The sequence below is a fragment of the Tursiops truncatus genome, chromosome 5, assembly GCF_011762595.2.
Source record: "Tursiops truncatus isolate mTurTru1 chromosome 5, mTurTru1.mat.Y, whole genome shotgun sequence".
NCBI lineage: Eukaryota > Metazoa > Chordata > Mammalia > Artiodactyla > Delphinidae > Tursiops > Tursiops truncatus.
The window spans coordinates 131,507,887-131,530,004 of NC_047038.1; the positions used below are offsets into that span (position 1 = coordinate 131,507,887).

Sequence of the window (22,118 nt, forward strand, 5' to 3'; positions counted from 1 at the left end):
CTTTTTAATTCTGGCATTTTCTAAATGGCATAGATTAGTATCAATGTCAAGAGATTCAGCCCTTATTACCTTGGTTCTTCCTAATGCTTTCAAGGGATACACACACACACACAAATGCACACACCAACTTTTTGCATTTTTTTTTTCCTCTAAAACAATACTGTGCAATAGAACTTTCTTGGCATGCTTTCTCTCTGCAGTGTTCATTACAGTTGCCACATGTGGCTATCGAGACTTGGAATTATTGAGAACTTGAGAATTTTTATTCCTTAAATTTAAATTTACATGTGGCTAGTGACTACTTCATTAGAAAAACTCTAAAACATAAACTGGTAAACTATGGCCTGCTTTTGTATGACCCATGTGCTAGAATTTTTAAAATGTTTTTAAAGGATTGTAAATACAGACACAGAATGTGCAACACAACAGTATTGTTGTGACAGTATGCAGTCTGCAAAGCCTACAGGCTCTTACCCTCTGGCTCTTCACAAAAAGTTTTCAGACTCCTGCTCTAAAATGTTAATTTTACTTAATACAGCATGCAGAATTAAGAAATAAATTTAAAAGCAGATATTTTGGAAGGTGTACCATCATCTAGCCTTGTCATCAAGAGATTTATTTGAAACAGTGCATGATAAACTTTGAGTTTTTCGTGGTGTGTAGGCATCGATTTAACTTTCCCATGGAATATTTGTAATGTTTTAATGTTTATGATTGACAAATATTCAATATCATTTAAAATTTAATTGAAGCCAAGGAAAGTTAAGATCTTCAACCTTATAAGACAAAATCAGGTATGTCCGAAGAAATTTGTGCTGTGTTATTAAGTATTCATGCTTACAGACTAGACAGCAAAAGAATTTAAAATTCCTCAGTTTTTCTTTGAGTATTTTCTCCTGAAATCAAAATTTTGCTGAAATCTATTATGTTTTCTGTGTATTTTGTGGCAGCTATGGCGTCTGCTTAGCCATCAGATTTCCCCCCTATATTTGGAATTCAAGAATCTACAAAAAATGTACCTGTTGTTGTACCTCCTGGAAAAAAATATCTCAAAAATGTTTACATAAAAAGTCAAAATTTCAAATGATCAAATTCTCAATAATTATATTTTGTTATACAATGCTTATAGTATGAGCTGTATGTAAAATAATTTGAGTAACATCTAGCATTTCCTTCCACATGAATGATTCATTACTTTTGCAATAAATCTAATTATTCAGTTTGGTATATCATTCGTTAAATGATGTGTCATACTAATTGATGCTAGTGTTCTTAGTCTGAATAAACATTCTTTCATAATATTAACAAGTTTTACTATGATCTTTGCCAAATGCTGAAAATTTCCATTATAACTCTCATAAAATTTCTTTGGATGATATTCTGTACACAGTTGCCTTGCCAAAACCAAATTTATGTATATTATATGATCAAGAACTTATCCTTTGTTATTTTCATTTAGGGTCTGTTCTGCAACAAAAATAGTTATTGATTTTTACAATTAGATTTTAATTTTAAGTACCTAACACTGTGATAGCTATCCAGCTCACTTTATTCATGTTTACTCACTGCCTATAATTGATTTTGTTCATTCTCAACTGATTCAGAGATTTTATATCTGCAGAAATTCAGACTAACTGCAAGTTGCTTTGCATAAAGGAACCAGAATATAGTCATTTTTTTTATTTGAAAAAATCAGAGTGTAACAAATATCCCAAAACCTGAGCTATCTTTTGTATAGTCAAACTTTCATTTATGAAATGGATGATTTTTCAGCAAGAGTAGCTCAGTGATGAATATTTTAAAATATGTCTACATTCTGGGATTTTAAGGGAACACATTTGATTTGGTGGTTTTTTTAGGATTTTTTTCTCTGCTAGTTTTTGTTGAAAGTCACTAGTCATTGCAGACTAAGAGACGGGCGATAATATCATATCCTGCTCCATCAATGATGACTTATGCTACATTCTGCTAAAATTAATAGCTCTGAGTTCTCGCTCCTTTTTTCTTTTTGATCATTGAATCCTCATTCTTCAAAAATATTTTTGATGTTCCAAATAATTTCCTTTTTATTTTTTTGTGTAAGGTTTTCCACTTTTTGTTTACTTGTCTCAATGATTTCTATTATAATAAAATACGTTTATTACAATGATTGTATTCTAATAAGTTTATCGTAAATTTTTTTGTGTTTCTAATATTTAGGGAAAATAATAAAATAATTTGATATGCTTTAATATATAACCTGTATTGGAAATAAACAGCAACTTTTAACACAGCATTTAATAGTGGTACTGACCAACTATTTACACTAAGAAAATAGCTATAATGAGTGGATCATTATACAGTAATTTTAATTTAAGCCTATGTTAGTATTTACTTTTGGATTATTAATGATTAATTAATAACACTTATGTAATGATTTGTATCATATTTAATTGGGGGCTCAGCAATATCTTTATGTTTCAGTAAGCAAAAACCAGATGGTGCAAACTACCATAAAATTGTATTAAGTATAGCCATTGCACTAACACCAATGAGAGATTTTTTAATTGTGTGAATATATATACATATATACGTGCATACATACAACCGTAGATAGATTAGATACATAGGTAGATAGATCAAGCAGATCGAATTAAAATAGAATGATAGAAAGGTTGATGGTTGTAGCAATTTGAAACCCAGCCACTTGTTTAGAAGCACAGATTATCGTAGATGTTTTTCAATCAACACTATTTTTTGTTTATCAAATCTTTAGCAAACTTATTCCTCATTTGTCAATCCAAGTAAAGTGATGTATATTGATCCTTCTATAATAGCAGAGCAATTTATCCCATTTACTGGAAGTTTGTCATAATAAACATGCAAGTCACCTATTTTGGATTAGATATTTATAATAAAAATATACAAGTAAAAATGTTTGCAATGAGTGAGGCACCCTTAGATGTGCTGGGCTCAATCTGAGGAACAAATGCTATCCCACGTTTTTAGTGAAACAATAGTTTCACCTTTAACTTACATTCTTCCTCCCTCCAAAAACATCTTCAACAGTCACAGGGAGTGGTTTGGAAGATAAATCTCATGTATAATCATTATGTACCATCTGTTGATTAAATCTTGACATCTCCCCACTTCCACCTGGGTAATTTATTTCAAGGATAAACTTATCTATTCAATTTTCTATTCACTTAGTTCTGTCTCAGGATTCTCCTCAGTCACCATCAAAGATATTTTTCACACCCACCTCACAAAATGCCCAAATATATATGAACACCTGTGGTGACCACTGTTTAGTCTCAAAGTCTCTCTTTTCTCCAGATACATCTCTCTTTATGTGAGCTTTGCTCTTTTTTTTCTCCCTTCCTCCCTATTTCCCTTTCTTCTTCCCTCCCTTCCTTCCTCCTTTCTCTCCTTTATTGTGTCTCTTGCCATATGACACAAGAAGAAGTAAATGTTGGACAGGTACCTATGAAGATGGAAAAACAGCTGCAGAACCTACAATGATGAGGCAGTAGAATGTGTAATACTAACCTCAATCAAGCAATTAATGACAACATAATTTTTGCACAATTTGCTGGGGTTTCTGTTTGCTTTCATTATGCTAATTGATCCATTGATATTTCACGGTACTTTGTATTTGGAACTCGGATTTGGATATCTAAATTCCATTTAAATTATATGATCTGTAAAAATGATCCTTTGAAACATGGAAAATTTTAAAGTTATTCAATTTAATTTGAGCATAACTGAAGTTAGCCAGAATTAAAACTGATAACAGTAGTTGCACTATTTTGAGCCAAAGACGGATGCTATTCTTTAATTCATAAAGATGTCATTCGCAATTGTTGATGGATGTTTGAATGCTAACACTATTTTTATTTAGGGGTAGTTAAAAATGCACAATTTATTAAAAAAATAGTGAAAGAAGGTATAATAACAATGACCTATTTTTGGAATTGCGTTGAAAATATTTAAAAGTTGAAGGAAATTCTCAAAGGTCTCTATGGAAACAGTTTTGTTCTTGTTATTGTTATTTCTCTAATTTATCTGACATTCTATTTGTTGTACATAGTCATGGTTACAATGTGTTTCCAGGTGGAAGAAGTCGACTTTCGTAAATCAACTTATTCCATAGGCACGCTTATTTTAGATAACTATTACACAACCTCTCCTAACACCTCTCCACAGTAATTCTGTAAATAGATACAACTCTGATATGAAAATGTCATATTTTACCTACAACTACAGTGTTGCTCTATGCATTCCTTGAAAAATGACCAATAATTGTCTCTATTACTCCAGTTTGTTAAAATACCATCTTGTGATCTTTCTTTATTTAAAAAAACAATATAGTGAGGTCTTAAGAGGTTGATACCAGCTCACTGTATGGACAATTGGCATTCTTAGCCCCTTCAACCAAACATAAGCAATTCAATATTTTTTCATGAATATATCACACTTTGTTTATCCCATTACTGAGTACACGAGTTGTTTCCAGATTTTGTCTATTCCCAATAATACTGCTAAAAACATTCTTAGATACATCTTTTGGGGGAACGTATATTGTAGTCAGCTCTGCCTTCTACTGGAGTGGACCCTAAAACAAATAAGAAATTGTTGCTGCTGTGTTATATCTGGGGATACAAGAGACTGTGAATCACGTGGCTGGTGAATATTTCCTTTTTTAAAATAATTTTTTATAGATTTAATTATTTTTTAAATTTATTTTTGGCTGCGTTGGGTCTTCGTTGCTGCTTGCAGGCTTTCCCTAGTTGGGGCAAGCAGGAGCTACTCTTCGTTGCGGTGCACGTGCTTCTCATTGTGGTGGCTTCTCTTGTGGAGCTCGCGGGCTCTATAGCGCAGGCTCAGTAGTTGTGGCGCACGGGCTTAGTTGCTCTGCGGCATGTGGGTCCGTCCCAGACCAGGGATCGAACCCATGTCCCCTGCATTGGCAGGCAGATTCTTAACCACTGCACCACCAGGGAAGTCCCTGGTGACTATTCCCCCGTGATGTGCTGTTTGAATATATAAAGATCCCAAAATGAAACTTGTTTAGCTTCACACAGTGTCTATTGCTTGTCCTTCAAGTGCTTCATTTTTTCATTCATCCTCATTATGTTTAAAACATTCTATCAAGGACTTCCCTGGTGGTGCAGTGGTTGAGAATCCACCTTCCAGTGCAGGGAACACAGGTTCGAGCCCTGGTCCAGGAAGATCCCACATGCCACAGAGCAAGTAAGCCTGTGTGCCTCAACTACTGAGCCTGCATGCCACAACTATGGCAGCCTATGCTCCACAATGAGAAGCCACTGCAATGAGAAGCCTGCGCACCACAATGAAGAGTAGCTCCAGCTCACAGCAGCTAGAGAAAGCCCAGGCACAGCAGCGAAGACCCAAGGCAGCCAAAAATAAATAAATAAATTTATATATATATAAAAAACATTCTATCAATTTCCAACTATCTTTATAAAGCAACTGTATTAAACTGGAGCCAGATATTATAGTCTGATTTTTTTTTTTTTTAGTTTGTCATCTGTCTTTGGGGCTTTTGCTGACTGTCTTGGCTGTTCAGCAGCACATAAATGGCATAAACAGCCTTTTTATGTCTTACACTAGAAGAGATCATTATGAACTATTTTATTAGAAAATAAAACTTCAGTTGACTTTTTTTTTTTACATCTTTATTGGAGTATAATTGCTTTACAATGGTATGTTAGTTTCTGCTTTATAACAAAGTGAATCACTTATACATATACATATGTTCCCATATCTCTTCCCTCTTGCGTGTCCCTCCCTCCCACCCTCCCTATCCCACCCCTCTAGCTGGTCAAAGAGCACCGAGCTGATCTCCCTGTGCTATGCGGCTGCTTCCCACTAGCTATCTATTTTACGTTTGGTAGTGTATATATGTCCATGCCACTCTCTCTCTTTGTCACAGCTTACCCTTCCCCCTCCCATATCCTCAAGTCTATTCTCCAGTAGGTCTGTGTCTTTATTCCTGTCTTACCCCTAGATTCTTCATGACATTTTTTCCCTTAGATTCCATATATATGTGTTAGCATACGGTATTTGTCTTTCTCTTTCTGACTTACTTCACTCTGTATGACAGACTCTAGGTCCATCCACCTCACTACAGATAACTCAATTTCGCTTCTTTTTATGGCTGAGTAATATTCCATTGTATATATTTGCCACATCTTCTTTATCGATTCATCCGATGATGGACACTTAGGTTGTTTCTGTCTCCTGGCTATTGTAAATAGAGCTGCAATGAACATTTTGGTACATGACTCTTTTTGAATTATGGTTTTCTCAGTGTATATGCCCAGTAGTGGGATTGCTGGGTCATATGTTTGTTCTATTTGTAGTTTCTGAAGGAACCTCCATACTGTTCTCCATAGTGGCTGTACCAATTCACATTCCCACCAGCAGTGCAAGAGTGTTCCGTTTTCTCCACACCCTCTCCAGCATTTAGGTTTCTAGATTTTTTGATGATGGCCATTCTGACTGGTGTGAGATGGTATCTCATTGTAGTTTTGATTTGCATTTCTCTAATGATTAATGATGTTGAGCATTCTTTCATGTGTTTGTTGGCAGTCTGTATATCTTCTTTGGAGAAATGTCTATTTAGGTCTTCTGCCCATTTTTGGATTGGGTTGTTTGTTTTATTGTTATTGAGCTGCATGAGCTGCTTGTAAATTTTGGAGATTAATCCTTTGTCAGTTGCTTCATTTGCAAATATTTTCTCCCATTCTGAGGGTTGTCTTTTGGTCTTGTTTATGGTTTCCTTTGCTGTGCAAAAGCTTTGAAGTTTCATTAGGTCCCATTTGTTTATTTTTGTTTTTATTTCCATTTCTGTAGGAGGTGGGTCAAAAAGGATCTTGCTGTGATTTATGTCATAGAGTGTTCTGCCTATGTTTTCCTCTAAGAGTTTGATAGTTTCTGGCCTTACATTTAGGTCTTTAATCCATTTTGAGCTTATTTTTGTGTATTGTGTTAGGGAGTGTTCTAATCTCATAATTTTACATGTACCTGTCCAGTTTTCCCAGAACCACTTATTGAAGAGGCTGTCCTTTCTCCACTGTACATTCCTGCCTCCTTTATCAAAGATAAGGTGACCATATGTGCATGGGTTTATCTCTGGGCTTTCTATCCTGTTCCATTGATCTATATTTCTGTTTTTGTGCCAGTACCATATTGTCTTGATTACGGTAGCTTTGTAGTATAGTCTGAAGTCAGGGAGCCTGATTCTTCTAGCTCCGTTTTTTGTTCTCAAGATTGCTTTGGCTATTTGGGGTCTTTTGTGTTTCCATACAAATTGTGAAACTTTTTGTTCTAGTTCTTTGAAAAATGCCATTGGTAGTTTGATAGGGATTGCACTGAATCTGTAGATTGCTTTGGGTTGTAGAGTCATTTTCACAATATTGATTCTTCCAATCCAAGAACATGGTATATCTCTCCATCTATTTGTGTCATCTTTAATTTCTTTCATCAGTGTCTTATAATTTTCTGCATACAGGTCTTTTGTCTCCTTAGGTAGGTTTATTCCTAGATATTTTATTCTTTTTGTTGCAATGGTAAATGGGAATGTTTTCTTGATTTCACTTTCAGATTGTTCATCATTAGTGTATAGGAATGCCAGAGATTTCTGTGCATTCATTTTGTATTCTGCTACTTTACCAAATTAATTGGTTAGCTCTAGTACTTTTCTGGTAGCATCTTTAGGATTCTGTAGGTATAGTATCATGTAATCTGCAAACAGTGACAGCTTTACTTCTTCTTTTCTGATTTGGATTCCTTTTATTTCCTTTTCTTCTCTGATTGCTGTGCCTAAAACTTCCAAAACTATGTTGAATAAGAGTGGTGAGAGTGGGCAAGCTTGTCTTGTTCCTGATCTTAGTGGAAATGCTTTCAGTTGTTCACCATTGAAGATGATGTTGGCTGTGGGTTTGTCATATATGGACTTTATCATGTTGAGGAAAGTTCCCTCTATGCCTACTTTCTGAAGGGTTTTTATCATAAATGGGTGTTGAATTTTGTCGAAAGCTTTCTCTCCATCTATTGAGATGACCATATGGCTTTTCTCCTTCAATTTGTTAATATGGTGTATCACATTGATGGATTTGTGTATATTAAAGAATCCTTGCATTCCTGAAATAAATCCCACGTGATCATGGTGTATGATACTCTTAATATGCTTTGGAATATGTTTGCTAGTATTTTGTTGAGGATTTTTGCATCTATGTTCATCAGTGATATTGGCCTGTAGTTTTCTTTTTTTGTGACATCCCTATCTGGTTTTGGTATCAGGGTGATGGTGGCCACGTAGAATGAGTTTGGGAGTGTTCCGCCCTCTGCTATATTTTGGAAGACTTTTAGAAGGATAGGTGTTAGCTTTTCTCTAAATGTTTGATAGAATTCGCCTGTGAAGCCACCTAGTCCTGGGCTTTTGTTTGCTGGAAGATTTTTAATCACAATTTCAATTTCAGTGCTTGTGATTGGTCTGTTCATATTTTTTATTTCTTCGTGATTCAGTCTTGGCAGCTTGTGCATTTCTAAGAATTTGTCCATTTCTTCCAGGTTGTCCATTTTATTGGCATATAGTTGCTTGTAGTAATCTCTCATGATCTTTTGTGTTTCTGCAGTGTGAAGTTGTTACTTCTTCTTTTTCATTTCTAATTGTATTGATTTGAGTCTTCTCCCTTTTTTTCTTGGTGAGTCTGGCTCATGGTTTATCAATTTTGTTTATCTTTTCAAAGAACCAGCTTTTAGTTTTATTGATCTTTGCTATCGTTTCCTTCATTACTTTTTCATTTATTTCTGATGTGATCTTTATGATTTCTTTCCTTCTGCTAACTTTGAGGTTTTTTTGTTCTTCTTTCTGTAGTTGCTTTAGGTGCAAGGTTAGGTTGTTTATTCGAGATGTTTCCTATTTCTTGAGGTAGGCTTGTATTGCTGTAAACTTCCCTCTTAGAACTGCTTTTGCTGCATCACATAGGTTTTGGGTCGTCGTGTTTTCATTGTCATTTGTTTCTAGGTATTTTTTGATTTCCGCTTTGATTTCTTCAGTGATCTCTTGGTTATTATGTAGTGTATTGTTTAGCTTCCATGTATTTATATTTTTACAGATTTTTTCTTGTAGTTGATATCTAGTCTCATAGTGTTGCTGTCGGAAAAGATACATGATACGATTTCAATTTTCTTAAATTTACCAAGGTTTCATTTGTGACCCAAGATATGATCTATCCTGGAGAATGTTCCATGAGCACTTGGGAAGAAAGTGTATTCTGTTGTTTTTGGATGGAATGTCCTATAAATATCAATTAAGTCCATCTTGTTTAATGTATCATTTAAAGCTTGTGTTTCCTTATTTGTTTTCATTTTGGATGATCTGTCCATTGGTGAAAGTGGGTTGTTAAAGTCCCCTACTATGATTGTGTTGCTGTCGATTTCCCCTTTTATGGCTGTTAGTATTTGCCTTGTGTATTGAGGTGCTCGTATGTTGGATGCATAAATATTTACAATTGTTATATCGTCTTCTTGGATCGATCCCTTGATCATTATGTAGTGTCCTTCTTTGTCTTTTGTAATAGTGTTTATTTTAAAGTCTATTTTGTCTGATATGAGAATTGCTACTCCAGCTTTCTTTTGGTTTCCATTTGCATGGAATATCTTTTTCCATCCCTTACTTTCAGTCTGTATGTGTCTCTAGGTCTGAAGTGGGTCTCTTGTACACAGCATATATATGGGCATTGTTTTTGTATCCATTCAGTCAGTCTGTGTCTTTTGGTGGGAGCATTTAATCCATTTACATTTAAGGTAATTATCGATATGTATGTTCCTATTCCCATTTTCTTAATTGTTTTGGGTTTGTTATTGTAGGTGTTTTCCTTCTGTTGTGTTTCTTGCCTAGAGAAGATCCTTTAGCATTTGTTGTAAAGCCGGTTTGGTGGTGTTGAACTCTCTCAGCTTTTGCTTGCCTGTAAAGTTTTTAATTTCTCCATCAAATCTGAATGAGATCCTTGCTGGGTAGAGCAATCTTTGTTGTAGGTTTTTTCCTTTCATCACTTTAAATATGTCCTGCCAGTCCCTTCTGGCTTGCAGAGGTTCTGCTGAAAGATCAGGTGTTAACCTTATGGGGATTCCCTTGTGTGTTATTTGTTGTTTTTCCCTTCCTGCTTTTAATATGTTTTCTTTGTATTTAATTTTTGACAGTTTAATATGTTTCTTGGCGTGTTTCTCTTTGGATTTATCCAGTATGGGACTCTCTGTGCTTCCTGGACTTGATTAACTCTTTCCTTTCCCATATTAGGGAAGTTTTCAACTATACTCTCTTCAAATATTTTCTCAGTCTCTCTCTTTTTCTCTTCTTTTGGAACCCCTATAATTCGAATGTTGGTGCGTTTAATGTTGTCCCAGTGGTCTCTGAGACTGTCCTCAATTCTTTTCAATCTTTTTTCTTTATTCTGCTCTGCAGTAGTTATTTCCACTATTTTATCTTCTAGGTCACTTATCCATTCTTCTGCCTCGGTTATTCTGCTATTGTTCCCTTCTAGAGTATTTTTAATTTCATTTTCTGTGTTGTTCATCATTGCTTGTTTCATGTTTGGTTCTTCTAGGTCCTTGTTAAATGTTTCTTGCATTTTCTCTATTCTATTTCCATGATTTTGGATCATCTTTACTATCATTATTCTGAATTCTTTTTCAGGTAGACTGCCTATTTCCTCTTCATTTGTTAGGTCTGGTTGGTTTTTATCTTGCTCCCTCATCGCTGTGTGTTTTTCTGTCTTCTCATTTTGCTTATCTTACTGTGTTTGGGTTCTCCTTTTTGCAGGCTGCAGGTTCGTTGTTTTTGTTGACTGTCCCCAGTGGCTAAGGTTGGTTCAGTGGGTTGTGTAGGCTTCCTGGTGGAGGGGACTAGTGCCTGTGTTCTGGTGGATGAGGCTGGACCTTGTCTTTCTGGTGGGCAGGTCCACGTCTGGTGGTGTGTTTGGGGGTGTCTGTGGACTTATTATGATTTTAGTCAGCCTCTCTGCTAATGGGTGGGGTTGTGTTTCTGTCTTGCTGATTGTTTGGCATAGGGTGTCCAGCACTGTAGCTTGCTGGTCGTTGAGTGAAGCTGGGTGTTGGTGTTGAGATGGAGATCTCTGGGAGATTTTCGCCATTTGATGTTACGTGGAGCTGGGAGGTCTCTTGTGGACCAGTGTCCTGAATTTGCTCTCCCACCTCAGAGGCACAACCCTGATACCTGCCTGGAGCACCAAGAGCCTTTCATCCACATGGCTCAGAATAAAAGGGAGAAGAAGTAGAAAGAAAGAAAGAGGATAAAAGAAAATAAAATAAAGTAAGATAAAATAAGATAGTTATTAAAATAAAAAATAATTACTAAGAAACAAAATTTTTTTTAAAAAGTAAAAAAAAAAAAATCAAAAAAAACGGACGTATAAGTACCCTAGGACAAATTATGAAAGAAAAGCTATACAGACAAAATCTCACACAGAAGCATACACACAAAAAGAGGAAAAGGGGAAAAAATAATAAATCTTGCTTTCAAAGTTCACCTCCTCAGTTTGGGTTGATTCGTTGTCTATTCAGGTATTCCACAGATGCAGGGTACATCAGGTTGATTATGGAGCTTTAATCCGCTGCTTCTGAGGCTGCTGGGAGAGATTTCCCTTTCTCTTCTTTGTTTGCACAGCTCCCTGGGCTCAGTTTTGGATTTGGCCCCGCCTCTGCGTGTAGGTCGCCGGAGGGCGTCTGTTCTTCGCTCAGACAGGACGGGGTTAAAGGAGCCGCTGATTCGGTGGCTCTGGCTCACTCAGGTCGGGGGAGGGGCACGGCGGGCGGGGGGGGGGGGGGGGGGGGGGGAGGGAGGGGCACGGCGTGCGGGGCGGGCCTGCGGCGGCAGAGGCCGGCGTGACGTTGCACCAGCGTGTGGCGCCGCCGGCGTGACGTTGCACCAGCGTGAGGCGCCGGCCGGCGTGACGTTGCAGCAGCCTGAGGTGCGTCGTGCGTTCTCCCGGGGAAGTTTCCCGTGGATGTCGAGACCGTGGCAGTGGCGGGCTGCACAGGCTCCCGGGAAGGGGGGTGTGGAGACTGACTGACCTGTGCTCGCACACAGGCTTCTTGGTGGCGGCAGCAGCAGCCTTAGCGTCTAATGCCCGTCTCTGGGGTCCGTGCTTTTAGCCGCGGCTCGCGCCCGTCTCTGGAGCTCCTTTATGCAGCGCTGTTAATCCCGTCTCCTCGCGCACCAGGTAACAAAGAGGGAAGAAAACGTCTCTTGACTCTTCGGCAGGTCCAGACTTTTCCCCGGACTCCCTCCCGTCTAGCCGTGGCGCACTAAACCCCTGCAGGGTGTGTTCATGCCGCGAGTCCTCTCCCTGGGATCCGACCTCCGAAGCCCGAATCTCAGCTCCCAGCCCCGCCCGCCCCAGCGGGGGAGCAGACAAGCCTCTCGGGCTGGAGAGTGCCGGTAGGCACCGATACTCTGTGCAGGAATCTCTCCGCTTTGCCTTCCGCACCTGTGTGGCTGTGCTCTTCACCGCGGCTCCGAAGCTTTCCTCCTCCGCCGCCCACAGTCTCCGACCGCGAAGGGGCTCTTACTGTGTGAAACCTTTTCCTTTACGGCTCCCTCCCAGAGGTGCGGGTCCCGTCCCTATTCTTTTGTCTCTGTTTTTTCTTTTGCCGTACCCAGGTACGTGGGGAGTTTCTTGCCTTTTGGGAGGTCCGAGGTCTTCTGCCAGCGTTCAGTAGGTGTTCTGTAGGAGTTGTTCCACGTGTAGATGTATTTCTGATGTATTTGTGGGTAGGAAGGTTATATCCGCGTCTACTCTTCCGCCGTCTTCCCCCGGCCTCGAGCTACAATTGTACTCATTTTTCCTCTCCTGGTGCTCGGGTTGGCCATTCTAGCCGCTTTACTAACAATCTCCCCACTTGGATAGTCAGCACCTTTCTCTTCTTAATATACTAAAAGTATTTACACATTTTGAAACTGTATGGATATTGATATAAATTCTTCCACATGAGCTGAATGTTGACGCAAGTGACACTGGGAACCCTCCCTATTACATTATAAAGACTATTTAGATAGACCCACAATTTGTACATTTGTGGGATCTTTCCATTACGCAGAATTAGTTTCCTTAAAGTTAATTTTTTTTTTTAAGTGCAGCCTTTAAGTTTATTTATTTCAATTTTCTTTTTCAGGAAGTGTACCCGCGAGGAGTTCTGAGAGAATGTCCTCAGATGTTCTGCTGGGATTAAACAAGACACTGCTGTATTTCGTAAGTTTATCTATTTTTATGTTAGTAAAGAAGATTTTCTGCTGCAGAGAACCAGTTTTTTTTTAAATTTGGAATTAGTGTCAAATTTGATTTAATAGAAGACAATTTTATTTTTTCAAGATTTCTTTTACCTAAATTTTGTTCAATTTCAATGGATAGTGAAAAACATTTCTTTGTTAGATCAACTCTGTTTCATTGTATGTATTATCCAATATTTTAATGACCTGTGAGAGGAACTTTATAAGTTTTTTAGCTAATTTAAATGGGCAGTGCTCTCAGTAATACTGATTTGGCCTGGGTGAATATATTGGTAATTATAATGTCCTGTATTTCACTGAACGAATACTTTCAATTTGATCTGTAACAGCTGCCTCTTGGGTCCTGATGAAGGTAACTGAATACTGAGCCTCTTTAGGAAACATATTGATTTTCTTTTTGTTACTAAAACTTAGATTTTTACATTCCTGGATTATTCATTATGATGAGATGTGTACCACATTGTTTGGATGTACTAAAATCTGTCTAACACTCATGAATTTTACATGATGTGAGGCAAAGAAAAGCTACTGTGTGGAGAGTCATGAGTGACATTAAAGTGAATGTTTCCTGAAACTTTGAATTTACAACCCTTCTGATTACCTCAAAGTTGAGAGTTTTGCTATTTCAGTTTCTGAAACACAGTAGAAAGCAAAATAATTTCTCCCTCTTTTACAAGCTCTCTTCTGATATTGATACAGAATAGCCCCCTTGCCTCTAGTTACTTTTCTATGACTGACTCAGGAGATTGAGGATGTAATACACCTCATGTAATTTGACATTTGCAACTTTTTCTTTTCTGTGTTTTTTTTGTGTGTGTGCTTTTTATTCAAGTAAACTATTCCCAATAAACAAGAGAAAAAAATTGTGCTATGTCCCCCCATAGTAAGTGGATGGGGGAGGGTCATCTGGATGAAGCGATGTACGTGGAGATCTGTAATCAGCAGCGAAGTGGCTATTCCAAGTGCATTCAGCAGGGGTATTTTGTTGCTCCAGTATTTTTGAACAAGCTGGATTAATATGGAGTATGGTAACTGGAAAAACACACTCAAAAGTTAGAATAGATTTTAGAAATGTATATAGTACTTTGGAAGGCATAAATCAGTCAAAAAGATCTTGAAATTGGTGAGGAATCACTCACAAAATTGGAAATTTTGTAAAGATAAATATTAACATATCTCATAAATAAATAAGGATTTATTTAGAAGATTAAAAAATATAAGATTATATAGAGGATTATATAGAAGACAAAAAATAAGGATTATATAGAAGATTAACAAAAAATCTTTATCTTAAATTTAAACTAAGATATAGCAATTCCACTTTTTTCAAGCCCTGTCCATTTACATTATTATTTTTCTAAATGGAAACCAGGGAATTCTCTCTCTAAAACACTGCATTTAATAAAAATGTTCAATTTTCTATTTTTGTTAAGGATTTCTCTATGTATATATCTTTCTCATAAATTCTAAGTTTTATCATTGAATAGCAACAGCATTTAAATGACTTTATACAATTTTATATTAGTAAGAAATATTTGTTGAATATTTACTATGTATCAAGCCTTATGCATGAAAAATGGCAAAGAAATTTAGTGTTGAATATGACCTGTGCCATCTGATCAGTGGTGAACATACATTTTCTATTAGGATTTCACAGGAGTTTCCTGTTTCCCTATTACTACATCAATCCCTACAGCTCTAAGAAATCCAAGTTGGGAACTATGGACGTATTATTAGAACTTAGATTAATAAGAAAGATTTTTAAGAACCAGGCACAAATGTATTCTTGGCTGGATCACACTCTTCTTGATTTCTCTGAGCACTTGTAGTTTATTCATCTAATGAAGAATCTGGAATGTACCAAGAAGGTACAGGGGAGAAATAAAAATTTTGATTAAATATTCTCAGTACTAGAAGTATACTCCAATAAAAAAAAATTAAGGAAGTAGAATAATTCCATTTGAAAAAGAAAACATACTGAAATAACTGAATACTATTCTTCAGTGTATATTAAGAAATCTTACAAAAATGTGACCCATTCTTTATTTTGTACTGATTTTTTAAAAAATTCAAAAACCTGGACTATTAATAGTGCAGATTTCCATGCTGAGAGAATTTTTAAGTGCTAGAATAGCTATAGATACACGTTTGAAAATCCCTTATTTTGAAAGACTTTTCAAGCAACACAGATCCTATCTTGCAGAGACTATCTGAGAGAAAAAATGCTAATTAATTCAACATGAAATTTTCCAAACCTAGGATTATATGATCATACGTTGGTTGCTGCTTTACATTCTGTAATAAGTCATTAGCTTCAGTCAACATTGACTTTGCTTTTCTGAGACCGTACAAAGGAGGAAGCTAACTGGTTTAGCAAAACATCTCCTGCTCCGCTGTGGTCCCAGTTGAATACTGTCTAGTTGCTAATGGAGAATTAGTACACTTTTCTCTAAGGGTGTGAAGGATGATCAAAGTGGACCCTCTGCCTTTGGAATGAGAACCTCCCTGGGAGCTCTACTCATGTCATCTGACTGGAAGTCATTTAAACAAATTTTTAAGGAGCACATTAAAAAAAAAAAAAAATAGGGGGCTTCCCTGGTGGCGCAGTGGTTGAGAGTCCGCCTGCTGATGTAGAGGACACGGGTTCGTGCTCTGGTCCAGGAAGATCCCACATGCTGCGGAGCTGCTGGGCCCGTGAGCCATGGCCGCTGAGCCTGCGCGTCTGGAGCCTGTGCTCCGCAACGGGAGAGGCCACAACAGTGAGAGGCCCACGTACAGCAAAAAAAAAAAAAACCCCAAAACTCATAGCTGTCTTTTTGCTGTCCAATATTGCTATTCCCTTAAGAGAGGATTATATTTCACAAGGTAATATCTATCAATAGAGGCTATTTTTCTGAGGTCATGAATGATTCTAACTTAGAAATCACTCTATCTTCTGGCTTATAATGCTAGTTATTTTATAGACTTTCTTTTCCAAGAAACTCAGTAGTGATGAAATCAGCACTATGTTTTGTAAGATTTTTTAATTCAATCAAATGATTGAATTATTTAATTCAATCAAATGAATATTTGTGCTAAGAACTGTGGAGAATAAAGGAAAATTGCAAAAGACCAGTGCTTCCAAATTGCTACAGTTTCATTGTGGAGAAAAAATCAATTATATAAAAATTAAATGTAGGATTAAAGTCAGTAAAAAACTCAGACTGTATTATAGCTCTCTGACACCCTGCAACATGTTAAGTGTACCCTTGTATGTATGCCACGTACATATTTAAAGAGATGGAGAAAAGAACAATGAATGAATGAATGAAGTGCTGCAGTTATTCAGAGTCAATGTAATTAAATTTGAGAAATGAAACATAGGAAAAACTAAGGGACTCACATCACAGATCGGACAGAGTAAAAAGAGACTTGGCTTAAGAATTTACTTAGGATATGGTGATAGATTCTATCTTTAAAGGTGTTGGAAAGTGAATTTTATAAAATGAGTAGTGAGCAGCAAAGCTAAGAAGTAAGATTGGTCTAAACGAGGAAAGGTCTTAACTCCATTCTGGGCAGCCTATACTTTATTCAGTGGGAGGGTCAGTCACCAGAGACATTTCAGTGAAATCCTCTCCTATCAATTCCTGAATAACTGACATGGGGGGAAGAAAAATCAAAGACTACGTCATACTTCTAACTCTGAATAAGTGGAAAAAATGTGCGATGAATGGAAATATGAAAATTAAGAGGTTGGGGTGAAGAGGGCAGTTGGTAAGGTTGATGTAAGTGGTGAAATCTTCCGATTTTGAAACATCCTCAGCTTATTTTCCAAGAGTGACTTATCTCTACTCATATTCTTATCTCAAACCTATTCTTTTCGCTTTTAATGTTATTGGCATTTTTGATAGTAAAACAAATGGGGGGCTTCCCTGGTGGTGCAGTGGTTGAGAGTCCGCCTGCCAATGCAGGGGACACGGGTTCGTGCTCTGGTCTGGGGAGATCCCACATGCCGCGGAGCGGCTGGGTCCGTGAGCCATGGCCGCTGAGCCTGCGCGTCCGGAGCCTATGCTCCGCAACGGGAGAGGCCACAGCAGTGAGAGACCCGTGTACCACAAAAAAAAAAAAAAAAAAAGGGTTATTTGTATTCATTTATAATTTATACTGTCACTGCACCTCTAGTTTACCTAAAAGTGAATTTTTAAGTGAATAAACAGGAATTATTGAAATGGTGAAAGATGTGTTCATTCATTTTGGAGTAACTTTTACTCACATAAAGTCCCGAGTTGACATTCAGGAGTAATTATTTGCTTCGTTATAGACATTGAACAGTTTGTTTTATAAGTTTGGACACTTTGTAGTAATAAAATGGATTTGATTTTTTTGTTCTATTGACAAAGATTCTTCTTACTTTCCTAAAAGACAGAGACGCTTGGTCAGAAAGAGGTAACTATGAGGTAGAGGCCTAGTCATTTCATGTATTGATTTTCTCATCCATTAATAGGCAACTATTTATGATGTGGCCAGAAACAACTTAGACATTCTCTGAGGAAGACAGAACTATGCTTGCCCTGATTCAAGGAACATTTGTAAAAATATACATAGTGTATACAAAAGAGAGTAGTACAGATGGTATAGCTACCTACTGAGGGAAGTTGACATAAATACATAAAAGGAAAACAACTTAATATTTCCCAAAGTGTCAGTGAAAAATAATTTAGAATAAAAATATTTATCAGTGACTTTTCAAGAGGATTATGAAGCACAGGGAGATGTGCCCATGTGGATTCTTTTGGGGCCTTTGCAACCAGTTGTGAGAGACTAGAATTGATAACAGTGATTTCAGCAAGACAAACTAATTTCTCATGATCTGTTCTTCATCTGTTTTCACAATTTTGTTTTTAATGTATATCATAATGTATTTTTAATGTTGTTAAATATTTTCTAATCTAAAAGTTATTTGATGATTGGCAAGAAAAATAAAAACTGTGAGCCAAAAACTACTGGTATATGATGAAGGGCATGAGCTTAGCACAGAATTGGACTAGAGATTGTTTATGTCGAAACAAAACAAATAAATATGTTGGAGAAAGCTATGGCATTTCAGTATAAAGCTTTAAGTTTGTTAGTCTAACCTTGTCTAAAAGAAAGGATAACAGTTCATCAAGAGAATCATTTTTCTCCCCCATATGTTATAAGGATGTTTATACGATTGAACCACATAATGGCACGCATTCTCAACAGCAGCTTTTTAAAATATGTGAAAGGGCTTCCGCATACAGTTGGTTGTTTCTTGTATGAGCTTTGGTAGTCACCTTGAACAAAACTTAAATGCAATTACACAAAGAAACAAAATGATTATGGTAGCTTTCTGATTATCTCCGTACACAGGGAAGAGCCTGAAGAATTGTGGAGGAGTAAGTAGTTGACAACTTATTCCTTAGACAATTCTTGAACATCAGCTGTCTCCAGCAGGTTTAAGGTAGGAGTTTTATGGCAGAGAACTCATAAGAGAAGTTCTACTGAGGATCTGAAGGGCGGGAATGTTTCATTCCTGAATGAAAAAACACCTCTGTGTTATAGATATCAGCCATGTTGAAAATAAAGACATTTCATTGTGAAAGTTAAAGGTTATCAATTCATTCACTTAGCTACACATATTCTTTGGTAGCACATATTGCTGGCCATTCTATTTATCACCAGAAGTTGAGGTACCCATGTGCAGGATGAAAATTTTTGTCAGGAAGGAACTCTAAATGCTTAAGAGTGCTAAAAGGTTATCTAAAAGTGCTGTATGTCTGTCTTAAAGATACGGCAGAAGATCTTAAAGATACACTAAATATTATCAACATAGTAAAACCTAAGTTTGCTCTCTTAAGGAGTTTAATCTGATTGAAATTCCATTGTGATGAATCTGCTAGAGAAACACCGTGTCCAAGTAGAGTGATGGAAGTGTGTGCTCTTTACCCACTCTTTCTTTCCTTATCTGTGTTCTGTACTAGGAAGTTATGGCTCTTTTATTATTTGGAGTAAAGCTCTTAATGCCTCTAAATGGGAAAAAAAAACTACTGTGTAATGTAAGTACAAGCAAGTAAGTTTAAGTGTAAAAATTAGAAGTCACTAAAAGGAAAAGTCAGTCTCTTTTCAGTTAGATATTCATGTATAGAATAGAGATCAACACAGTAAGCATCAGTTCTAAAAACAGCAAAATTTTATATGTTATTTTTTCTCCTCAGCTGTACCAGTGGTCCTTGCTTATTAGCAGAGAGACACATCTCTTCTTCTTTGTTCATAATTACCATCAATTGCATCATTGGGCATCTGTGATACACACTACTATATATAAAATAGATAACCAATAAGGACCTTCTGTATAGCACAGGGAACTATATTCAATATCTTGTAATAACCTATAATGGAAGAGAATGTAAAAAAAAGAATACATATATAACTGAATCACTTTGTTGCACACCTGAAACTAACACAACATTATAAACAAGTATATTTAAATTATTATTTTTTAAAAATTAAAAAAAGAAAATATAACAAAAATCATTAGTTTCTCCATTTTTATTGTTTTTAAAAAATTCATACATACATAGACACACACACATTCCTGACATTATAGCCTCAGAAACAATATTGACAAAACTCGCCTTTTGAATAATTTAGTTATTTAAAAAAGACTTTCTTTAAGTGTGACAAACTCTAATTTGTTTCCTCGGCATAATTAACCACTGTGACTTTCTATTTCATTTGTCTTAACATTCACATTAATGAATTCACCTTTTGTCCTGCTTTGAACTTGATATTGAAAAAGGTTTTATGCATCATTGCTTCTTAATATGCTTCAGATAATTGGCCCTGTTACAGTAGCTTATATAATACTTCTCTGAGAAAATGAGAGGGACTTTCCCAAGAAATAGAGTTTATCTCAAACTGAATTTGTTTCAGTGAAGTCATTATGAACATGGAAGATGTTTTGACAAATATATGAAATTACAGAAATTGAAAAAAAGTTTTTATACACAGACCGACGGACATTTAGTATTGTTGCACGTAGCCTCAAATCTCTTTAATGTTAATGGTCTACATTCCAACTTTCTATTATTAAGTAAATGAAAATGAGCTCCTTGCAAATTTACATGGGAGCAGAATAGTACATAAATATCAATCTGCTGAAATAGACTTTTCCAGACTGTTCTTCTACCTTTGCCAACTCTCTGAGTCTTCTGTGGATTAAAGAATGTGTACAAGTAAGACCTTTTTTTTTTAATGCTGCTTAGAATCCTGGTTTCAGATTTTCTGTTGTATTTTGAGAAGACTGGATCGAAGCATTGTTGATGGTGACAAACACAGGCATTTAATTGTGTTTTGAGGGTTCCCCACCCAAACCTAACATTGGTCATATTTCAAATGCTACATCTGCAAAAGGTTGTCTTTTCTGCTTTGCAATGGTACAGAAAACTCTATATCATTTGGAGCCCAAAGGGGAAAAATTGGCTCCAAATGATGTAGAGTTTTCTGTACTTTTCCAAGGGTTAGTTTGAGTAGTTCCTCAGTGTTATTAGTCTAAAGGCAAAATGGTCATGTGTCTAAATGCATTACTCCTCATGTTCACAGACAAGAGTTAGGAATGTAGGTATTCAGCTTCAACCATTGCACAAAAACAGTCAAAAGAGTTTTTGCATCACATTCAGATCTTGTTCTGAGTATGTCTCTCTTCTATGATTGAAGAGGGAATGTAAAGCTCTCCATTCTAAAATGGCTGGGAATATGTTCCTATATATCGGTGATGTTATTCTGTCTTGTGTGGTGGCACAAAAAAAATCACATAAATTTCTTAAAAAACAACTATAGAGTAAGACTGATGTATAAGACTCAATATTATGCCATGGGATAAGACTGAAGTGTGTTATGAACTCAACTAGAAGCAGAATTAAATTATCGCCTTGAATTGAGTCGTGGCACTTTAGAACTGCCCTTCAATAATTCATTCTCACCCTTTGAAACAAACACTTTCTGGGACTATTTTCTGGGTTTTTTTTTCTTTTTCTGCTCTCCATTTCAGGGTTGTCTTCTGACATATCCTGACCTGAAACCATTAGATACGTGGTATGTGATTAAATATGTGACTAAATTGTGATTAAATTGTTTTACTGTGAAGTTAACTTACATACATTCTCGACCAGAAAATGTCAGCCAGTACTTACTTTTAAAGTTAGAATAAATGTTAGCTAATTTAATGGCCTTATACTTATCAGTGTCTTGTGATAATTCAAAAAAATTGTTTTAAAACAGGGTTTCTTAACATAATTTTTGTGCTGTATCAGTTAGTATTCTATCAGAGAAGTTGAAAAATTAGAAAAAAGTATATATTTGTTATAAGAACTTTTTATAAGGATTTACATAATTATAGGAGCTGGTTAAAAGATGTCAATAGGGCCACTGTCTTTGCATGTGTCTAGAGTTTAAATCCACAGGACAGGCAGCTGGGGAGAGAAGGTGGATGTAATGTGGGAAAGAGTATGCTGTAACTCACAAGCATTTGCTGAAACCGAGGGAAATGGATTGGAAGTCATGTCAGTTCTTACTTTTCACTGCTTTCAACCTTGGTGATACAGATGTCATTCAGGAGAAACTGGGGCCATGATCATTACAGAGCTAAACACACATGTGATGCAGGAGAGGCTGAAGGAGGTTGAATAGATAAGATGCACTGTGCGTGATCTGCAGAGGCACCTGATGACTCTGCCCTGCCCTTCCAGATAAAAAACAACATGGCTGCTGCTTCTCTTGTACCCACAAATCTCACAAAATT

General features: G+C 36.6%; 1 protein-coding gene across 1 annotated transcript in view; it reads left to right on the forward strand.

Moving 5' to 3' along the window:
* The window catches only part of MARCHF1 (membrane associated ring-CH-type finger 1), an 853,225-nt gene that overhangs the window by 278,802 nt on the left and 552,305 nt on the right, over positions 1–22,118 (forward strand). Inside the window, exon 2 of the mRNA XM_073805601.1 lies at positions 13,204–13,280. The gene's annotated coding sequence lies outside the window, so the exon portion shown is untranslated. The remainder of the gene's footprint in view (positions 1–13,203; positions 13,281–22,118) is intronic.